Here is a 24,828-nt window from a genome sequence, read left to right on the forward strand (position 1 = left end):
CCATTGGTGGCAAAAGCATTTTCGTCGGGTGCGCGCGCCCGATTAAATGTTCCGAAACGGTACTTTGCCGGCAGCGTGTAATGTTCACTTTTATGGTTCGGATTCGATGGCGACCGGATGTAAACGGAAACGAAATGGGTAACTTAACAGTTTTCGCGCCTTAAGATTATTAAACTTTCGCGTTGTACAGCCGAACCCATACGCGACTGAAACGATTCGCAGACAGAGATAACCGTTACAAACTGTCCGTTGCCCATGTTACGCGTAGCCAATTACTAACACGCGTTTGGGATTATGATTTTCACGACCGTTCGGAACGATCGAGTGTTGGAGCATCGAACGGAACGTTTTCGTACGCTTTTTGTACGCTTTTGTACGCAGGTCGTTGCGCGTACGAGGCGACGACGGCGATTCGATTTGTGTCCGCGATCGTTTCCGACGTCCTGCGGTACGAGTCGGACGCGTTGGAATAGAAAATATAATCACCGAAGTGAATTCGAAATGGAATTTCGTTTGGCTCCTTGCGCTCAGGACTAGCAAACACTCCTGTGGACCAGCGCGTTTATACGTTTCCTCGGACGTTTATCGTTCCTAACATTTCAGACAAAATTACAAACGCCGTTGCACGGTTTAACAAATCAATCCGAGCGTGTCGTACGCGGTGAAACGAGATCAAACATTTCGCTCAGCCACGTTTTAGCATCAATCCAAGTTTCTCGTCGTACCATCTGTATACAGTTGTTACCTGTACACTGCCGGACGCGTTCCTCGCTTACACATCTATTCGAAATGTATACGTTCACTTTGAAGTTCGCACTGAACCGCATAAACGCACGCCGATCGTCGCGCGGTTCGCCGTACGTTTCGCGATAATTATTTCCCAACGCGCTGCTTGCGTTTATATGTAATCGAGTTTTAACGGATTTATCAAGGCCCCGCAAACGTTTAACTCTATACGTGCATGTCATAACTTATTTATTCTTCCTCCTTGAAGGTCCTATCCGTTTCGGATGGCGGAGACCACACTGAATATCGCTCGTATTTCCGTCGCGACGAACGAAACGGTTCAATTGTAGTTGCACTCTAAACCTTACTCCTAAAAGTAATAATAATATTCACTCCCCGGTGACAGTGAAACGCGAAAACGTTTCACGAGATATTCGATTCGACCGCGTGCCGCACTCGTGATGAATAATTAAGTAATTGTATACTCAGCGTTAACTAGCGGACAGTGATCAACAATAGGTAGGTCGAACGACAACAGTCGAGTAAATAAATAATTACGTTTACCGTTCGACCGCGCAGCGAGATATATTTATTCGCGTACGCCAGATGCCTACTACTATCCAATTGCGATTCATTATTTAAAACGAAAACAATCGTATTGCTCGCGACGGCAATACCTATTTCACGAACGATTATTTCTACTGCGGTGGTGTCGGCGATAGTTATTTTGCCGGTGAACTATAACAACTCGTTCGTTTTTCTTTTAAAATTATTTTTTTATCCACCGTTAAATACGCTCGCGTAGGTAAACGCCATATCAGTTATTCTATACGGCGAACACGTAATCGTGTTTAGGATTGTAATTTCAACGAGAAATCATTCGACGAATTGTACAAAAATCAACGTTCTGAAATGTTACAATATTAATAACTCGGGGGTACTCGTTGTAATATACTATCATGATGTAGGTACGCATGGCACGAACCGATAAACGTCTAATCCAGTCCATTGCTTTCTTTCGAGGATACGGAATAAATAATTGATACGGAATTTTTATCCGTGCCAAAAGTGTACAACAGTTATATCCGCACGTTTCAGATGATAAATAAGTTTCACGTGAACCGGTTGGATTAAACAATTTCCGAGACTCGCATTGGATTGCGAAAACGCTCGAGCTGGTGTTCATAAATTTAAAGAGAAGAAAAAAAAAATCAGTTGTTAACAACATAAATAAAACGCCCAATAGTACGTAAAAACACCAACGGCTTCGGTCGGGACCACTACATATTATGCATAGGTCGGCGACGGTCAAATATTATAAGATATCCGCTGACCGATGTTTACCGGTCGATTTTCGTAGCGGTAGACCGTGCAAAATTTGACGGTTTTTTTTTTTCTTTCGTTTCTTCTTCTTCTTCTGGTCATTCTCTTGGACCGCGCAGCAAGACGCCCCGAGAACCGAAAGCGAAAATATATCAGATACGATTAACTCCGAGACGGAGACTAATAGTGAAAAGAAAAAAAAAACCAAAAAACGAACGCGTGTCGTTTTTCAATCGGGTCCGGTACATAATTTAAAGGCAAACGAGACGTGCGCCGCGGACCGTCGTGCCCAACAACGCGGACATAACACGATGGTTATAACCTCACTGCCTTTGATTAAAAAAAAAAAAAACCTAAATACTCCTGTCGGATCGACGGTCCGACGATAATATCATGTTTTGTGCTTCGTCGTCAGTCGCTTTTCGCGGTCCGTACACTTCGCGGCGGACGACGTGAGAGTTAATTTTCACCACAATGACCCGGTGCAACGGCGCGGACTACAATGTACACGTTCTACAATACGTGTTTTACTCCTTTCGTCGCGTTCCCCTCGGGCAACAGTGTGTAATTATTAACGAGGATTGAAATAAAGAAAAATAAATAAAGGAGAGCCCTTCCCTCGCCCCCCCCCCCTCACTCTAATCATCAACCCGTTCGCCCGTAGCGTAATCGCGGACTACGCGTACGTATTTTACACAACACATCGTGCGCACATACGCACCGAACAAACTGCACAATCAATTCTCCACTTCGTCGTCGGTTGTACGCACAGGTTAGTTTCGGGATACATATAAATTGTACACGTCGTACGCACGCACCTAAGTGCGCGATGAAAGAGGTTCGTTTTTTTTTAAAATTTCATTTCGTCCGCTTTGGGCACTTGAGCAATGCGAGTATAATATCCGCGTGTATAGTTCTTGTACATGTGGTAGATGTGCGCGCGTGTGCGTGTGGATTTTGGACGGTCACGTTTTTGCGCGTTATAAGGACAACAAAAAAAAAAAAAATAATAATAATAATAATGTAAAATAAAAACAGAACTATACAAAACAAAACACATTCGACGTCACGACTTGTCGGTCGACCGTCGCCGGAGTTCGTTTCCAGAGGGGCGACCGTCCAGTTTCGGATTAAGCGGATGTGCAGGAAGTGCAAAGCATCGGGATCTCGAGAGCCAAGGGCCTCCGACGCAAAAATCGAAAATCGAAATTTTCTGTTTCGCTATATTTTTTCACTTTTTGTGCTATTTTTTTAATTTTTTTATAATTATTCGTCGTACTTCATTCAACAACTTTTAACCGAGTGAGTTTACAAGGTCTAAACATATGATCGAACGAGGGGTTACAAAAACGGAAAAATAAGTTACTTTTAATCATGGGCGTCACTCAAGTCCAAATTTTGGGGTAGCAAAGTTTATTTTTAAAAAGTCATAAAATAAATTTTTAAAGGTTTAACATGATAACTGGCTTACATAACTGACTAACCTCTTCTTCATAAATCTTGGTATGACGTTTAGTGTATACCAGTGGTTCTCAACCAGTGTGCCGCGAGATCGATTAGGTGTGCCGTGAAAAATGTCTGATATTTGAAAACACCAATCGATGAAACTATGACAGTTAAATGCCAATTAATTGTGCAGAGAAGACGATACATATGTAGGTAAATCGTACGGTTTTAACCCAACTGGATATCTTAGCGCGTAGCCAAAGTTTTTGTTGTTGTCAAGTGCATGAGCGTACCGCGAAAACTTGTGATGTATAATGGTGTGCCGTGAACAAAAAAAAGGTTGAGAACCACTGGTGTATACACTGTCTTATTGTCCGTATTAGACTTATCACAAAATTATTTTTGATACAATCACAATAATAGATAGTCTATGTTCGTACACACTTGAATAATAAATTTCGAATATATTTTTAAAATCTATAACTTTTTTTGGGGTAGCAATCAGATACCCTTGCTACCCCACAAAATATTCTGGGTTAACAAAGGTACCTCTCGATACCCCTTAGTGACGCCTATGTTTTGAATGGTAAAAAACAATATTTTTTCTTGAAGGAGCCCTCTAATCGGTAACCGTATCCCGACAGCCTACTGAGACTCAAAACGGTGATATTACGGCGTATGTACCTTAACAGTATTCACGGGTGGGACGGGTAGGTTAGGCTCGCGGGTGAGTACGGACGCGAATTTTTTCGTCGCGAACCCCACAAGCACGTACGGCGCGTGAAAAAAAAATGAACTTATAATTAAAAACGTACGCGTCGTTATTCCGTCGGGACGAGTGCGTTCGGGAGAAAATCGCGTCGTCCGATACGGGTCAATTGTTACGCGCGCGCAGTGCACGCGCAGAGGCTTGCCCGGAAATTTTTTTTCGGGAGGGGTGAGGGGTTACACCGCCTTGTATTTCAGACGTATATATTTCACGAAGTAATAATCGTTTTCGTAATACTAGATGGGGTAAAAAAAAAAAAATAACTCTGGCAAATGTTTATGATATTAGACTTGAACTGTTTTGGGCAATACATTTTATTTAAACTCGTTACGATTTCCGGGGGTAGGGGTGGGTTTGAACACCTTAACCCTCCTCCTGCCCTAGACACGCACCGGAGTGCACGTACAGCACGTGCACGCTTGCGACTTAACCGTATGAAACTGTGCGCACGCATACGCGCCGCAGTGGGTTACACGAACGGTGTTTTTTTTTTCGAAATAACATTTTTTAACCGATGGTACATACGTTTTCATTCGCGGCGGACGATATAGTAGCAGTAACACGTGCACCACTCCGTGCACGTACACACTATGCGCGAACGGAATAAAGTCGTATCAACGCGGGAACAGTATATTTGTGTGTGCTGTACGAAAGTTGTTGTTGATTTTTCTTCGATTCTCGTACGGTGATAAACGCTATAACATTTTCATCGCTCCTGTCGAACCGCGCTTGGTCACGCAAATCCGTGTTCGACGCGCGATCGTGTGTGATCAACGAAGATCATTTGGTCAACTTTAGAACAATATTTACGATGGCGTTACTATGACCCGGTGCGCGTGAAAGGTGATGGCTAAACCATCACATTGGGATCGTATTGTTTTCGGAGCGTATTTATCGTACGATTAGACCCCTTGGGCGATTCGATCGGATTAAAGTGAACTCGACGCAACGTATCGCTGAAACAAAAAATGCACGTTCGGTTAGTCGACCCCCACAACGGTCCGATAAATTTCTCGTGGTGAACAATATGAAAAGTTTTGAAAAGGGAGCCGCGAAGACATTGAACAACAGTATCGGTACACCGATTGTCGATTGCGGTGTTCACGTGCATTGTGTTAATCGTTCTACACGCATTGTGTGTACGATAATAATGGATCCATGCGCGTATCTCTGTGTACGAACTGTCCGTGTTGATAGTATGCGCGTTTGACCGTGGAAAAAGTATGACGTTGGTCAACAGTTAAAACGTTGGATTTTATCAAAATTACCCGCAAACGATTAGGTAAATGTTGTGTTCGATGAGTACTTTTGGACGAGTAAGTAATGGATAAAACGTAAGAATAACAGTACTTACGATAGCAACATAACGTTACGGCGAACTACCCGGGGTTTCGAAGTGCATCGAGGGCAAAATTCCAATCTTACCCGGACGGTTCCGTTACAACTTTCGCGTCGAGATAACTCGGGTTTTAAGTTGTTCGTTTCACAACACGTGTGAGATCGGCTCTAGAACTGTTTAACAACAATCGATACCAGTTGCGTAGCTAGAGCTATTTCAAAAGGGGGGTGTTATTCAAAATTATACACAACAAAATAAATACGTTACGTATACTTTATCGTACAAGAATACAAACACATTAGTACATTACACATGAATAGATATGTGTGATGTGTGATGTACTATTGTATGAGAAAGTATTCAAATATTTTATTAAAATTTCAAATGTACATTTTTGTCATATGTACCTATTTTAAATCGCGCATGATACGACATAAAACCACGGCTTTGGTTTATTAGACAAAACGATGTAACGAGAAGCCGGATCCTGGCTTCACATTATTGTTATGTATATATTTCGTTTTGATAAATGTGTTTTCATCACGGTTTATGATCAATTTTTACTTTTATTAAACTTCAGTATACTGTTAACGCGGTTAAGGGGGGTGTTACTATACCTGTAACACCTCCCCCTGGCTACGCGCCTGATCAATACCGTTGAAGTACATACAGCGTGTAAAATATAAATGTGATATTATCAATAGAACAAAACGATGATCATAAATTCGTTAAGCAGTACCGCGATATAATGTCTGAAATATCCTATTACAGAGTTCAACGCAATATTTTTTTCAAAACGTTGAGTAAAACTGAAACTATTCGTCTTTGGTCCGCATTACAGGGAGAATAACTTAACGGGTACGTAGTGTAAACATTATTTTAGTATTTTAAGGTTAATTGTTTAAGATATAACCGTAGGTCAAATGTATTGTGGTAGATCAATCGATCTCGATTCAATCGCTTCAGGTACAAATTGGACAATAGGACATTGACAGGAAATTGAATCTACATGATATGGTACAATGTATGGCCCAAAAAATCTGGAGCAACAAGGGTATTCTATGGGAACCGGAACTAAACTGAAAATCCCGAGTTCGATTATTCTGCGTTGCATGCAACCGTCGCGTCTCGCAGAAAATTTCTAATTTTCATAATTAATTTTGTTCGTCGTGTTACCCACCAGTCGCTATTATATTAGCTCTTTGTCGCAGTGTAGCGACGACGGGAACTATACATTTGTGTGAAAGTAATTGAGTTTTACGTAATATTTTGAAATTCTTCTTGTACAATCCATTTTCACAAGTAACTCGTTCGTGACACATGAAAAATAAACAATAGACAATGTACTGGGGACACTGCGACGGTCTCATGTAAAAGTCAATTTACACGATTTTTAATTACGGTCTATTACACGATTACAAGTCGCCAGCGCACAGTATTATTATTCTCGAACAACATAATTATTTCACCAATATCTCGTACCAACACGATAGAGACTTCTAATTTACATCGTACGTGTGTCAATTAGAACGGGATTTTATTCCAAATAAGCTCTGGTTGTATATAATTCGTTTTAATTCGTACGGTCGTTCACCTATGGTTTGCTGCGATTTGTGTTAAGGCATTAACGTGAAAAATGTGTAAAATGTATTGGTTTGCATCCTGTACTGGCCGTGTTACGTTAACTTCATATTAACTATAACTTTTTCCATAGCTGTAAAACATTATTCATTTTTTAACCATATACCACTAATATAATGTGCAATTACGTAAGCACCTGCAATTCCTCGAAAAATGTATTTTCCAATGTCGATTTTACTCTGCGAAAAATAAAATTGATTCCCAATACGTAATACACGTTTGAAAAATCCTTTTTTTTTTTTTTATATTTATCCGTGTGTAATAATGTTATCGCCCTTCAGACTTGTTACCCTGTTCGATTGCTTATTATTGCCGATCCAACTATGGGAACAATCTAGTCACTAGTCCATGCAAATAAACTATAATTTTCTCAGTTAGAATAAAACAGTCCCGTCTACGTCGACATCAACCATCTAATACCAACACTTGTCTTGGTTAATGTTATCAACATGTCCGTCACCAAAACATTGTTTTTTTTTTTTTTTATCTTGTTATTCGAAGAGATTATAAGTAAGAATGAAAAAAATCAAAAGCTGTAACGAAGAAACTAAAGTAATTGGTGAACATTTCTATACAAAAACCAGATGTTAGCTGGACGTCGGCTTGCTCGGATGGTTATTACCATTGTGTTTGAAATAATTTCGGCGTCCAAACTATTCCACCGCCCGACGAGGAAGTAAAATTAATATTACGGAGTTGTAATAAAATTAAATCTCGATGTTTTGTTACGAATATCATTGACGTAATTTTTCAATATAAATCCTAAGCTATAACGAAACATCATACCGGAATGTAGGTTTATTTTACTTTCGTGTATGAAAAAATGAACAGATTTTATTATTTTTTTTTTTAAAAAAAAAAAAAACCATTACACATATAAATATATACACGTATTGTAATGCTTGTAAAATCGAAATGTGCGGTCGTATTAGGCGGAGAAAAATAATATGTGTAACGTGCGCGCGTGAGTTTCATTAGACATTGTCAAGTCGCGTAATGCGATCGCGGTGACAAAAGAGCGTTGTTTGTGGTTAGCAGGTATGCCGTGTACCCCGATCGTTTCGAAAATCAACAAAAGGGCCAACCGAACCGCAATGTTGGCCCCAGGGTTCATTAACAATCGGGCAAGACTTTCTAAAGACTCGATCTACGGCTTTTGGCAGTGCTCGTAACGACTCGACGTCTGGCGTTGCCGGCGGACCGACGCTGTAATAGATTCCGTGACGGATTTCGCTCGCTATCTGGACGTGAGTCTTAACTGCAGTTCGCGTTGAGATTTGCAATGCAAACGTAAATGCATAAAACAATATCGTCTCGTTCGTAATTCGTCGATCTCGGTCATTGTTCGCGGTACACCGATCGTTTTCACTCCGAATACCATTGTGTTCTCAGTCGCGAGACGCGTTGGTTTTACTTGTTGGTCATTATTCACCATTATTACTGCTGGGTCATAGTGTTTTTATTTCATTTCGTTTGTCGTTTGCTCGCTTTGTACGGAAAAACTAAAAACTAACAGTTTTCCGCTACTGGAAGCAGCAAATCGACGGTTTCCGTTGAACGTAAATATAATACGACCCACGTGTAGTATAGATTTTTTAATCGTACCGGATCCCGAGGAAAACTTTTTATTGTTCGTGAAAATAAGTGTATAAATATATTTTTTAATGTGTACACGCGTGAGGTTTTTTTCAGTTGTCGTTTAAACCAGACTTGATGATTTATTATTATTTTTCGAAGTTACAAATATTTCTATGTTGCTTTTAACGTTGCGCCGTTAACTACACACTTGACAAGAAAAACAAATTTACTCGTACTCTCGCGTTATTTTTCACCCCCGTCGCGCGTGTATGCCCGCGCACATTACATAATCAATTAACTCATTGTCATCGCGCAAACGTGATTATTGTCATGTGCCGTCCCGTCTCGACGGGATCATTCGTCTAAAATATGATCGTCGTCGTTACGATGATGTACGCATAAATGTCGCGTTTCACGCGCGTGTAAAATAAAATCGCGCGTGGTACAAAAGTTATAAATTGCTGTGCAGCGCAGGAATTCAACGTTCGAACGGAAAGGCGACGCTACCTATTGTGCGCAATAACAATAATAATAATAAATTATAATAATAATAATAATATACTTGCGCGTTGCGATATACGCGAGCGCGTTCTGATAACGCTAATGTTCAAACGTGTTTCACATCCAAATCGTTTTCGCACCCGCTCCGCGAGATATTTTTCCAACATTTTTTGACATTTATGCACTCTTGTTCTGTATTATTAGTTTTTCGCCACCCCGCCCATCGCGGCTTCAATTCGTTTGCGTTCTACGTGCGTCGTGTACGCACGCACGCACGCACACGCTTACGGATACTCTTTGTTGTAGACGTGCGCGTTACCTACAATATTTGCGAGCATTGGAAAATATATATATAGAACAATGAAATAAAGGAACGAGAGAAAAAATGAGGAAAAAAAAAACCCTCGGGCTAGCCGAAAATTCGTTCGCACCACCGTTTGTACGTTGTACGGTTGCACGATATGTTTTCTTCTCGAAATGCTGTTCAAACGTTTCGTCGACCCGATAGAGTCGAGGTAGTGTTACCTGCGGACGGCCGTTTCGTTTTTAAAACGTTTCGTTTCGTATTCTTGTCGATCACGTTGGCTCGCATCCGTAACATTATCGCGGTGCGGCAACGTGTAATAATAGCAATATGATAATGTGCAATGATAATATTATATTATTATTACACATTATATATCCCATCGCACTGGTACGTGTACTCGACGCTCAGTTCGCATCTGTTCCGAGCAGAGCAGGGCCGTAGCAAGGGGGGGGGGGGGAGGCTAGAGGAGCCTACGCCCCGGACGCGATTCCTGGGAGGGCGCAAAAATGAAAAAATGTCAATCAAATTGTTACTTATAACTTATTCCTTATAATACATTTATATTTTAACGAGCCATTGATTTAAATAAAACTAACAAACGCTTACGTAATTGTAAGGAAAATGTATTATTTATATTGCGTTTATAAAAAATATTGAATTTTTTATATAAATCAAAATACTTAAGGCCGCATTTTGAAGTTTCGCCCCGAGCGCAATATTTGGTTGCTACGGCCCTGGTTCCGAGACTCGCGTTATAATAATAACCAGGGCTCGTAACTTGAAGACGTGAAAAAATTCGTTATAAACGCTAAAGCACGGCAAATGATTTAATGAAATACTACTAAGACCATTGCGGTCACCACCACACGCGTCAATATCACGATACCGTTTGGACGAGCGTCTGCTACGCGGTGGAAACGTGCACACCTGCGTCGTAGGATCTTAGCGCAAGCGATAAAAAGATAAACGTTTATGCACCGAACTGTCGTGATTTTACGGTTATTTTCACGGTTCGCGCGATCGAAAAAAAAAATCCAATTTATCATAATTCGTCTACGTTGTACGTGCATTTCGTATGTGTATTTGTATCGCGAGTAGAGTTGGACTGTAACGGGTTGCATCGGCTGAACGAATTCCGATATCACGTTTATAATTTTTGTACGACGTTCATGTATAATATTGTGTTCGCCGGACGAAAAGTTTCATTAGAACTGTGTTAGGTTTTCGTGTGTATTATCTTACGAACTAAGTGCACCAATTTTCAGACGAAACCGTTAATCATTTATTTTTATATTTTTCCCCCTGAAATGTATTCGCTTGAGTATGTTCTAATGTTACATTTTTTGTTTTTTTTTATTATTATTTTTAAGAAATACGTTGTGAAATTTCGATGTGTTCGTTTTTCGACAGAACTTTTATTATTAAAACCTACGTTCAATTCAGATGGAATTGAAAAATGCAGCATACGTATGTTTTTAAAAATATACCTCTGCATCCCAGAATGATGTTCCTATTCATATTATGTACTACACTCAGCGGTCGATTTTCAGAACTTTAAAAATATTAAGGAACATATACTCGTAACAACATTCATACATATTATCCTTCCCGTTTACCAACTGCTCGATAAAATTCGATACGTTTCAAAAGAAATGATTACTCGAAGTACTTTTAATTGCAAGATGTTTGATTTTGCCGTTCAGATATTTCGTCTAAACAGTGTTTAAAGATTCAAATACAATTAATTTACACAGTAAACACAGCTGCTCGTTCGATACAAATCAATTAAAAAAAAAAAATAAGTATATATATTTTTCTAACCTTGCGCGATCAAAGCGTTGTTATAAAGTCATGTGTGGTAAACGCTATTCAATGACGGGAGGGGGAAAAAAAAAAAATTAAATAATGTAATAAATCGTCTACCGGAATAGAGAGCTCGGGCCGTTGTCGAGTCACCTTGCGCAACATAATAATATCCCATCAATATACTATCAGTCATAAAAATATCGTGTAATATTAATTATAACGTAACGTTTGATTAACAAATAATTAAATCCCGGGTAGAGCGTTACGTACATTGTGTACATCGGTAGTGTGGCGTCGCCGTCACCTCGGCCGTGCGGTGTTCGCCATCGTACCGACATAAATAATAGTGAAATAACATAATGCGTTGTGTACACGTGCGCGCGTCCGCGGATGCGTATGCCTACGTGAACAACACAATGTATTGAGCCATTGTTAACGGCGTGTTACGATTATTTATTATAATATTTTTTTTTTTTTATTTTTCCCAACAGTTTTCGGGTCGTCCGCTCATAATGCGTTCGGCATAAAACGTCGGGCGGGGGGGGGGGGGGGGCACCACCGCGCACGGAAGCCGAAGGGCAAATCATTAAAATTCTTCGTCGAGCGTTTTCCACGTTATTATTAAATAGTCGTCGGAAATGATATGTGTAAAAAGAGAACGCGAAACCGAAGAATGCCCGCGATCGTATTGAACAAATGTGGTGGGTGCGTGCACGGAACCGACAACGGATACGTTCCCGGTGCAGTGTACCGGCGAAATGAAAATTTTATCCCGGTCTCGATGCGGCGGAAATGTATAAAAGGGCGGATCGTTAAAAAATAGGAACGCCTTCGCATAAAGCGTTCGATTTAAATTTCTTTGCCGACGAGATTTCGAACGACCAGAGGACCGGTCATGTTTTCCTTTCGCGAGCGATTCGATCGGAAAACTTATTATTCTTCGACACATCACTATCATCATGCGCATCTGTACGTATGCGAAACGATAAGACCGACGAATCAGCAACACTTCTTGGTGCGTACCGAATTCGGTCGAATGTGCGTGTATCACGTAACCGAAGAACTCCGTACGAATTGTTCGACATAAATCCCGTGTAATTCGTACAATATTTTTGTATTACGACGGTATTGTTTGGCGTAAAACAATTCCGATACACGCTTATATTATAAAACGCGTTTGCGTGTAGGTGTGTGATTTCCTTTGAGGGCCAATAAAAAATGGTATTAAAACTCAGAAAAAAATTAGTATGACTTGCGATATATAAATCACTACTTAATGATCTTCCCTGTACACGAACACGGAACCATATGATTGGTATTCCCGAGTTACCGGTGGATTTCTTTACTTAATGACTTGATAAAACTGATTATTACTTTTGATAAAAACACGCTTCCGATATTTTGCGCACGCGAAAGTGTAATGGTGGTGGTTTCAGTGTTCTAACTTAAAAAAGAAAAACAATCTCATTAAATAAGTAATATCTTTTACTGGAATTCATTAAAATATCCAGCTTCGTCAACATTTTATTTTGCAACGTTTATAAATCATTTTTGGGACTTTCAGTATTTTTTTACTTTTTTTTTTGCTGTACTGAAAATTATACAAAAAAAATCTTGTATTCAATTTTTAAGCCTTAAGTTGAAAATAAAAATGTTATTACATTTTCTATTACAATGATATAATGGGTTTTCAAGATTTTATCGTTTTGTTTCACAATTCATCATTTTTTTTTCACTTGTATGTAAGAAATACGTTTTAGGAATTTTGTGTTAAATGATCAAGACTTTTTGTTAAACCAAAATCTATCGTCATTTTCGAAAAAATAGCTAAGAAAACATTTACCTAAATTAAATTTTTTTTTATTTCTCAAATAAATCATTTGAAAATTATTTCCTGTACAGCAAACGATTGTATAAACATTAATTTTTTTTTATATTTTTTACACGATTATTATTTTTTGAGTAAAACGAAAATTTTGTTTTATTGAAAACCGAAATGCCGTAAATGTTGTCGTATTTTTATACATTTTTCTTAGTTTTTCACGATCATTAAGGAAAACTAATATTACCTCTTTCGAAGTACCAACCAAACAAAATTTTCTTTCAGAAATCTTCTATAGTAGTAATGATCAGAGAAATCCTCTGGTCGAAATCGTGGACACGGACCCCCAAAAAAAAAAAAAATAAATAAATAAATAATGCGGGATGATAAAATATTAGTAGTATTATATCTCGTTTGAAATTTTAAGTTTTTCGCATTTTTTCTTAATTATTAGGAAAACTATTGAGAAATTCAAAAAATAACCTTCCAAAAACACCAACTAAATCTCATTTACAATTTTTATTTTGTATTTGTTGATGTTCGGAACATTCATTTTTGTCGAAATCATGTATACAGTTACAAAAAAGAATAAAAACATATAACATTGTAAAACCAATACATTTCTCGTTTCACACGGAATATAAAGTATAGCATACTCGTATAATAAATAATAATCATACAAACAAACGGTATTGATTTACATTTATATATATATATATAATGAAAAAGAATAAGTAATAATTTATAACATTGCATTTATTCTGTAGTATTTTACTTGAACACACTCTGTACGTGAACCGATATTTTATTTGAACACAATAGATATTTACGAAGTCACCGCGTGTGCTTTTTATCAATGTAAGGATAGAAAATGGTTTTTGTATTTTGATATTTAAAAATATTTATACAATATGTCTTACGGCGGAGTAACTGCAGTATTACCGTACTATTTTAAAAGCGATTTTGGTAAAACAATATATTACGGTGTACGTGTTACGTCGAATCCGTGAAACGATCAGAACAATTACCATACACGAACGGTTTAACCGTCGGATTTCGGTACGACATTCCTAATACACCGATACGGTCCGCAGATTTGGAATTTCATAGCGAAAAATGTATTCCGTTATATATTGTAGATCCGCCGAATTATGGCCACCCCCTCGAAATGTAACGACTAGATATGTTGGTTTGTGTACGAAAATATCGACTTTTCCGCGGTCACGGTCCCTTCCGACGTGCTCGAAATATTCGCCAGGTCCCGATCGATTAATAAAAACGGTATAGGTTTACAATATAATCATGTTACAATATTCAGTGCTCGAATTGAGGGGGGACGCGGGGGGACGGATTACCCCAACTAATTTTCAGAAATTTTAACGTCCCCCTACTATTATTACGCTATAATCATAACGCTCAGCCAGATTTGGGGACGTTCTTTTTGTTAAAGTAAATAGAGTCCCACTTCTTTAATTTTACCAAGTCGAGCACTGACAATATTCACACGTGGTAGAACGTGGTAGAGTTAATCGTACGGGACATTTATACGATCTGTTTTTCAAGTTGCGATCTGCGCACCATTCGTTTTTCGGTAACCATCATCAATCGCGTTCCTTATAGCAATTAACGCATTCCACGAGTAACTCTTTATTACTCCGCTCGGAAGAAGACTTAACGGGGGGGGGGGGGGGGGTTGTAATTCGAGAGAAAATAAATATTTATAAAAGCAGAACAACCTGAAGTGTATTTACGTGTGTTTCGTAAAACGATTAGAACCGTGGCCCGTCCAAGTGCACGTACAAGTAAAACACAATATTTGTCTGCCAGAAATATCTTTGGGCGATAACGTTCGGATCGCGATGTTTTTATACCGTGTACGTACATACCAGCACGACCCGTTCCGGGGTCGATCAGGGGACAACATTTACCGCTCTATAGCAGTTGTGGTCGTTACGGGTTTATAGTATCAAGACACAGATGCAATGTCCGTTTATGACTTATGACTTAGGTTTTTCGTTCTATCATTTTAGCGATTGTCAACGAGAGGAGCCGATGGAATTACTGTAAAGGTTCTGCTGTAGCAGTTATGTCCGTCGATGCGTTGAACTCTTCGACCACGGACGTTGCTAACCACGTGGGGCGAGGGAGAACAATTACCGAAATCGACAGTTTTTCGTACGGGTTCGCCGTAGAGTGTTTCGCCTACGCGCGTTTAAAATCGGCGACCAACACCAATTCGGTCGAATTCCGTATAGTTGCGTTTGATTCTCTTGCCCGCGATGCAAGTCGAATTGTATAGAGTTTTTTTTTTTAACCGAAAAAAAAATAAAAATTTTCGGATGGTGTAAATAGAAAAAAGCAGAACGCAAACGGAAAACGTGACGTGACGGGCGGTGGTTCAGCGATGTGTGATATTGGATCTGATGATTTTTCGCCATATCTTGCGGTGGACAGTCGTTTTTGAATCGTAAACGAAACACATTTATCTCGTTGTTTTCATCTCATAGTCTACGCGGGACCACGACTAATGTAATGGCTCTCGTATCCAATCTGCTTGGAATTAAGTTTTAAGCTCCGCGATTGGCACATTTTTTTTCCGCGACGTCGAACCTCTCGTGTTATCGTCCTACGTGCACGTCCGAGACCGTCCTTAAATATTTCGTTTTGTCAATAATATGCTTACTCGACGTTAAGTTGTCTCGACACGATTTTACGGCACTCATATAAAATTACGTAAATATTTTTTCCATAAGAGATTTTCGAACGCGTTTTTCAATAACGATACATTAGGTTTACACAAAATCAATTGTTTAAAAAATCAGTTGATGGGCACAACACGCGTTGAAAATTATAATATCGTTTAACTGTTACGATTTACTATTTTACAAGATTGGCATAAGTTTTTAACTCAAAACGATTTTAGTTACGACTGCATGCTTGTTTTCAATCTTTGTTTCGAATTACAGGGGGAAATGTATTAACAATGGAAAATGTTCAAAACGCTAGAAATCTTTTATTCGTGATCAGATTCTCTAACTGGCGGTGAATATAAAATGATTTTATATTATTACACGACGAAAAAAAAATATGTTTTTTATCAAAAGGGTTGTCGACTATTGTTAAAAGCATTTGATATTACGTACATAGAGATATACATAATGTAATGTATATTTTATCAAACTATATAAACGTACAATGTAATACTTTAATTCAAACAGAAAAAATAAATAACGGTCTGGTGATTGTTAATGTAAATTATTAATGTATTAACCCAGACTAATTTATCTAATACGTTTATTCTTAACTATCTAAATATGTTAAAATAAATGTTCCATATAAAAATAATATTTTCACCCTGTTCATGTTAGTATAAGCTTACATACTCGTATTAAATATATACTATTGTTTTAGCAGCGGCAACATCTTATAAACTCTCCAACGATGATTAATTTGTTTCGAAACTTATTTTATATTTTAAGACTTAATCGATGTCTCCTCCATTTATAGCGTCTTCACTACTGGTGCAAATAAAACTCACGTTATAATAAAAAATGTATTTAATGTACGTTATAATTTTGGAATATAAAATGTGATTCTGCGAAATCGAGAAAATTTTCTGGGAGGTTTATTTTACTGAATAAACAGCTATGCTTGTGTTTACTGTTATAACCTACTTCAAAACTTGTAATTTACATCCGACAGATAAACAAGTCATAAAAACAATCCCATTCCAGTTTTATGTTAATACAAATATTTAAGTGATTCTTTCGCTTTGCTGATTGAATGTTAAGCAATTGCGTTTAATTGCATTTAGTGGATATGCATTACATAGTTCGAATAATGTTACACGTTAAAATTTTTCCTTTTCAGAATTATTCTCCTTTACAATTATCTTTATTTTATATCTAAACAATAATGTGTTCAAATAATGTATCCACGTACAATGGGACGAACAAAATTATAAAAATACAGCCATTTAAGTATTAAGCCCGATTCACACTTTTACGGCACGGCACGAACCGAATTTTTTCTTACGATTATGAGTTTGTAGTTATGATTTATTTTTAATTAAAAGAAAAAATTTGAACTAATTAATTTAAAGAAAAAAAAAAAAGGTCCAAATGGTATTATTAGTTTTATATTTTCCATTATCTTACTTTTTTTTTTTTTAAATATTTGATCTGCAAGTGTACTTTATTTATACTATTTTACGTTTTCGTAATAAAGTTTAAGAAGACAATTTTCTCAGATATCTTGTGAAATCAATATAATTAATTATTATATTATTTATCCGTACCGTGCCGTAACGGTGCGAATCGGGCTTTATGGTACATACGGAATGAATACAACATATTGATATAGCACTTCATTCGCAGTACACAACACGGTGATGAATTAGAAATAAAATCATATCCCGAGAACTTTTGTTCGGTAGAATCGATATTTTCACCGAGTTGATTGAAAAACATTACGCGGAAATTTGTACGCCCTCGATTTATATTCGATGACGTTGAAATCATTTTTGCTCAATCGGATTTTTATGCTGTACCGATATGGTCGCAACGCAATATGTAGGTATATAAATTAAAATAAATCGTAATTTTTTTTTCATTTTCATAATTAAATAAAATTGAAAGGTAAGTATTTACAAAAAAAAAAGGGTCCCTGGACCAGTTCAAGCTATAGATTGGGGTCCACGGCTTCATACTAATTGGGAACCACTGACCTAGGGTCATGATGTAAAATAATATCGATTTTTAATCGGTGTTGGACCGACGAAACAAAATTTTTCCATAGAAATAAACGTTCGTTATCGATTGGTTCGCACGGCGCTGCTAACCGTGATTAATTATAATTTTCGTAATATTTAATATTTTTGCGATAAGCTAGAACGTAATTAAACGTTACGCAAGCCTTCGGCAACAGACGTGTTCGATTTAGATGAATATTATTGGAAATATAACACGAGAGTCGAACCTCACGGAGTTGCTCAAGAATGCGTGTCGAAACAGATCAATGAAGAATGATAAATGATTACGACCGGCGTCCAGCGTAAGCGATGGTAAAAAATATCATTCCGAATCCGTTTCTCCGTGGTACCACGATGATATTGTAGTATGCGCCGCGACGATGAAGTGGAGAAAACTTTGCGCTATGGACTGAACGAGTGTGAACTAAACTTTATAAGCAATCAATATATATTTATATGGATGTAACGCGATCGTGTATTTTAGACGATTCGCTTGTGGAGGAGTGTTACTTACATCTATAGAAACGTAAAATTTTGTTGTTGTGCTACGAAACATGCTGAAAAGGAAAAATATAATAGACGAACAATTCGAAAGTTTAGAAACCGACTTTTTTTTTAAAAGAACACTAAAAGAAACCGTAGAAATCGGAGCAGGAGCTGCAGGAAACGGAATGAATGGCGAGCAAGTAAATAAAACGTAAACGTATTAATTGGATAGCTCAGAACGGCCGTTAAACAAATAGGTTAACTTGGGAATGGAAATGAACAGCGCACAAAGTTAATCCGGAAATTCGAATGCCGATGTAATTTCTACAGATCGTTTGACCGTAATGGTTGTTTCGAGTTGCACAACGTGAGTTTTACACGGGTCCGGGTAAGACTCGCCGAGATTATCGTAATCTTTGTATTTTCCAAAGGGATGAATGATAACGTCTTGTTATATACGGGCGGGGTATGGAGCTGTTTTACTCGTCGATAAAACGCATAACTCAAGAACAGGTATTATTATTTTATCGAACTCAGAAACCCGGTTGAAAAATGACTCCATAAATTCTCGGCAATCGGTTCATACACTTAAGAGGATACGGACTAAGTTTGAGCGATCGAGTACACGAAACACGTAAAATATAAGCAACATTGATAGTCGCTGTGCCGTGATATTTTTCATCTCTTAGTATGTATTGCGAAAATCATACGTGATATATATATACGATATATATGTACGTTGAATAATAACCGGACGATAATTACGCGTCAACTATCGAATTTATCATCTGCTCAACAACGGTCAGAAGTTTCAGACGTTTTTAGCTTTTGTCCGTGAATTGCACCTGCGTAAAATGTCTGGAAAATTATTGGATTCCTTTTTTTTACGAAATAACTACGTCGTTCATGGATTACCTACGAAATTACCAAACCTAACCGATAGGTTAAAGCAGGTTAAAGCAGGGGTCGTCAACTTTTTGAACCACGCAGGCAATATTTTTTTTCAAATGTTTACCAAGGGCCACATTAAAAAATATTTTTACATATAATATATACTAATAATTGTATTGCTATTATATTTGATTATTTTACTCAGAAATATGAGTGTAAAAAATACGAATGTTACTGGAAAAAATTGCTTTTAAGAAAAAATTTAATTTTTTGACAAATTAAACATAATGGCTTACCTTTGTTTTCGACGAAAAAGTATAAATCAACCCAAGAATTATTAAAAAAATGATGTTCATCACCGATTTTTTCTTTTTTTTTGTGGCCATAATGTTTGGATTTACTTGTAAAACGAAACTATTATAAACGCAGTCACACGTACGGGCGTAATCACGGTGTAATACTAATTGCTACAAACGCATAGTAACTATGCCCATAGATTAAATATATTGGATACATATGTATTAAATACATAGATTAAATATATTTAAAATTTTAATTTTTAAATATATATAAGTATATTTAATTTATCCTATGACTGAGTAGTGCAGCCATCATTATCTTCGACTCTGATTAGATAATAATAACAACTTTATAGATTAAACTAACCATATAACTATATAGAATACACATCAACGATTAGATTAGATTTTATTTATAACCAAAAAAGAATTGAATAGTATTAAAAACTGTATGAAAAATTTTATCGAACAAAAATAAAATACAAAAATTAACCATCTTTGTGCGGGCCATAAAAAATGGCATAGCGGGCCACATGCGGCCCGTGGGCCGCGGGTTGCCGACCCCTGGGTTAAAGTATAAAATCATACATGAAAACTTCAACCAGTGGCGTTCTCAGGAATTTTCAATGGGGGGGGCTCTGAAAATTTATTAGAATACCAAAGTGGAGGGCTCTGTCCCCCACACCCCCCATAATCATAATAATTACAAATTTTGTACTGTTTTAAAAAACCACATTATCACAAATGATCACCAAATTGTTAAATTGATAGCACCATCATGTCATAGAATATGTTCTATGGTCGTGCTCCGATCCAACTAGATAACCGTGATCCTGGTAACTAATGACGTATAAACCATTAAATTATATTCAATAAAATCAATAATCAATTATTATTAAACTATTGGAATAATTTTAAAAAAATACGGCCAATGGGAGGAGGTTAAAATCCCATGAATCCCCCTCCCTCCGTGAGTACGCCACTGACTTAAACTATTTACTTCGTAGAATATTCACAGTTATTCTATTAGGTTTTGGTTCGATTTATGTTCAAGTATAGAACGCGTTAAGATTTATAAAATATGTATTATAACGTTTAATTTATTTTAAATGTAATTAATTATTTATTATTCGTACACGCAAGGCTATTGTATAATGACAAACGGACCAACACTGAACGCGTTTGACCGTAAGATCGTTACTAAACATTAAACCTTAACCATTGTATTGACAAACTTAATAACAATACATGATAAACGTACACGAACATTGCAGTCACCGACAACAAGAACGTCAGTTTTATCTAATTTATCGCTATTACGGACGGTAAAGAACGATATTGTTTCACGTACGAATGTATCGATTTGACACGTTAACGGAGTGATGCCAAGGGACGTACAAATAAGGTTGCCGGAAAACCGGGATTGTCACCGGTTTTGGACTTCGTGTACCGATGTCGCAAAAAAATGTTTTCGGAACGTCCCAGGTTAGACGTTTAGAGGAATTGTTTAATTTCGACAATTTTATCTCAAAGTACATTTTTATTCGTAATCGATTAACAATATATAATAAAAACATCATTTGTAATTTACACACATAAATATATGATATATTTTATTTTACAAAAATATTTTTAAATATTATACTGCCGGCCATTAATGGTCCTCTCCAATGGCGTATACATAACTTTTGTATAGGGCGTGGGGTAGATAATTTGCAAACAAATCATTATTTTTATTTTATCATCTTTTTTTTTTTACGTTTTTAACGTCCTCACACTAGGAACATTATTTTATAACATTTAAAAAAAGGTCTAGGCCGGGATCCATCCCTCATCCCGCCTTGTATACGTCACCGGTCCTCTCAATATATTAAAAGTTACACAAAAAGTATATTACTCAATAATGAGTTTGTTTTGTGCCGGTTTCGCCTTATAAATTCAACCCTACGTGTAAAATAACCGTTTAAAGTATAAATTATATACATTACGTAGACACGTTTTAGTTCTTTCATAAACTGATTGATTCAATGATTAACTGTAACATGTACGATGAAACGCGCACACTAAAAAAAAAAAACCACTAGTACCGTTGACAATACTGTCTCATCAAACATAAACATTGATTACCTTGGTCATCATGACAATATTTTATTACTTAAACAATTTGTTTCATAAATTTATGGTAATAATCTTGTCAATATGAATTACATTACATTAAAACATCACACATTGAAGAAATTGATAATATATTATTGAAACGTCAATATGTCTATTGTTGATATTATCATGCACAATAATGATTATTTAAAGATATTAACCACGGGATTCCCGATATTTAACAGTATATCATATCATTTTAACAACCATACTGTCATTTAATTGTTATTTTATTATCGATTATTAATTTTGGTCGTGCAGCCGCGTGCTCGTGCACTCATCACTCGTCTCGTGCGTTTAAAAACTTATAACCGGCTCCGTGTTCGTTCAAACTCCAACAGTATCTACAATACATAAATAATACATTATTATTATAATACATTAATATTTAATACGTTTACTTGGTTTTACTGTGTTACTCATGTTACTTGGTTTTCTTTATTCCTCAAGTATTCTCGTCACGCTGATTCATAATTATTAATTAATATCCACTCGTTGAACGTAAGTCACAATTCATTTGTTTATTTAAATGACATATTTTTATAATTAATTCCATAGACGTAATATGTCTCTATAAATAATACTTATATGAATTTAATTTACAGGTAATACTTCCATTTTTTTAAAGATACTGCACATCTTTGTTAAAAAATAAATAAAGATGATTAGTTATTTATGTAAATTGAACACCGACAATTGGAAAACTTTAGTTTATCATTTCAAAATATTTTATTTATTAAAAACCAATAGTAATTATACATGTACGAAATCTTTTCAATGTTTAGCTTCATTTAAAAGACATAATTAATAAGCATTTCTCTAAAACAACAGATTTATTGAATCATCAACCATTAGACGTAGACCTCGACATTGACCAAGCATATTCTAATTCTTCACCTTTACCTTTAACTGAGAATATATCTACAACTGAATTTAATTTTGATTTTATAAGTGAATCTGTGTATAAATCTACCATAGAATTTGTTGTAAATTTGCATAATAATAATAATTTTACTGAAGTAGATATTATCAATATTCAAAATGGTATAAAAGAAAAAATTATTAAGCCAATTGTATCTATGCTGGAAAATGTAATAGATGATGAGATTATTGAACCTATTAAGATTTCTAAATATCATCGAGTAGCCTCGGTCATATAAAATACCTTTTCATATTGTAATACTGAATATCGCTTATTAAACTGGCTTGTTATAAATGAACTTCTGTCTGAAATCAATCAATTTACAATTAATAATGAAATTGCTCTGTACAATACAATGGTGAATTTGTATTTAATGAAAAAAACACAAAAGGTGTTGTCTTACCTCTACAGTTTCAATTTAAAAAATTCTTTGTACATGGTGATAATTTTAAAAAACAATATGCTAAGTTAAATATCTATAAAACTAATACAAGCACTTCTATTGAAAATGTTGTACAAGGAAGTCTTTGGCAACAAAAAGTTTCTCTATTTTGTAATAAAAAGATAACAATTCCATTCTTATATGAAATTTGAACATGTTGAAAAACAGCTATCAAAATTTCCATGGAGTATAATTTTTAAGTTGGAACACAAACTTAAAAAATGGCAAACAAATATTCCAAATATTGGTAATGACCTTAATAATTATTCAAACCCAATTGACGTTTCCATGTGCTCTTTAAATAAATCAATTACTGAAAAACCTCAAATATCTCATAAAACAACTCATGAATTTAAAGTTGATGAAGTTTTGAATTCAGCAGTGCAAGGTTCACTAATTTTAGATTATTATAAAAAGTATGATAAAATTAATGATGTTACTCTGGTAGAGTCACTCATAGGTCATGTTTTGCCTCAAAAAATACCAATTTCAGTCAGCTTGGCGGAATCTATTGCTGATCAAATTGTAGTCATGTTTAGATCAGAATTAAAGGTAAATTATATTGATTATTTAAAAATAATTACTATTTGATTATATTTAAACTATGTTTATACTTATAGGATATATACTTTATGAAAACTAGTAATAATAAGAATCCTAAAGGCAAATTATATGCCAAATACTACAACAGTTTGAGAAACTTTAAAAGATCTAAGTTAGTTGCCTCCGCGATGATGAAAAATATAATAGACAATGACAAACAGCAGAAAAGTAACTGGATTGAGAGAGAATTCGGTAAATGTTTTTATGAACTAATCTACTTGTATATTTTAATGCATTATTATTACCTGTATTTATTATATATGTTTAAATATTTGTAGTACCTGAAAATGAAATAGAAAATATACTAGATGTACTTAAACATAATGCTACAGTTCATATCCAGAATTAGAGTTGCATTGAAAAACAATAATTAACTGTCGTTTAAATAGTATTAAATGTTCTACGTCGGCTAATGAAGTATTAAAAATTTGGAAACATTACATAATCCCATATGATCATAAACTAGTAAAGAAAATAAATTGTTATTACATACCTAATACATCACCTATTTGTTGCTTATCTATTGATGTTTCAGATTGATATTGATTATAATGCCTTATTTCCAAATGGTAATAATATGTACCTAGATTTTAATATTAAAGCAGACAACATTTTCAAACTGCTGGACGAAAAAGTTAAATATGCGAATTGTCGTAAAACACTAGAAACATTGGCTAATAATTATGAATTAAGTATCTGAATCGCGCGGAATGCAATGGACGTAATATTTCGGATGACCAAACGGGAATCGAACGTGTACGGCGTCGATTTTTCAGCGCGCTCGTCGTGCGTTTTAATCGAAAAGTTCAACGGTGGTCGTTTTATTTCGTGTATTTTTCTCCGCGCACGTCACCGTTATTGAAGTTTTATCACATTTCCTGTCACTCATGGTTCGCAGAAGTAATTGTTAAAGTCGCCGCCACCGGTTCGTCGAACGGTAAAAATATAAAAACGAAACGCCGATTAAATTATTGTTAAATATTATCGTCTTGGACGTTTAAAAGTTCGATCGAGTTTAGA

At 36.1% G+C, this 24,828-nt stretch overlaps 1 pseudogene; it reads left to right on the forward strand.

Annotated features, from left to right (window-relative positions):
• Positions 1-18,562: 18,562 nt before the first annotated feature.
• Positions 18,563-24,508, forward strand: LOC112693353 (annotated as a pseudogene).
• The last annotated feature ends 320 nt before the right edge of the window (positions 24,509-24,828 follow it).

The sequence above is a fragment of the Sipha flava genome, unplaced genomic scaffold, assembly GCF_003268045.1.
Source record: "Sipha flava isolate LNK unplaced genomic scaffold, YSA_version1 85_pilon_pilon, whole genome shotgun sequence".
NCBI classification, from domain to species: Eukaryota; Metazoa; Arthropoda; class Insecta; order Hemiptera; family Aphididae; genus Sipha; species Sipha flava.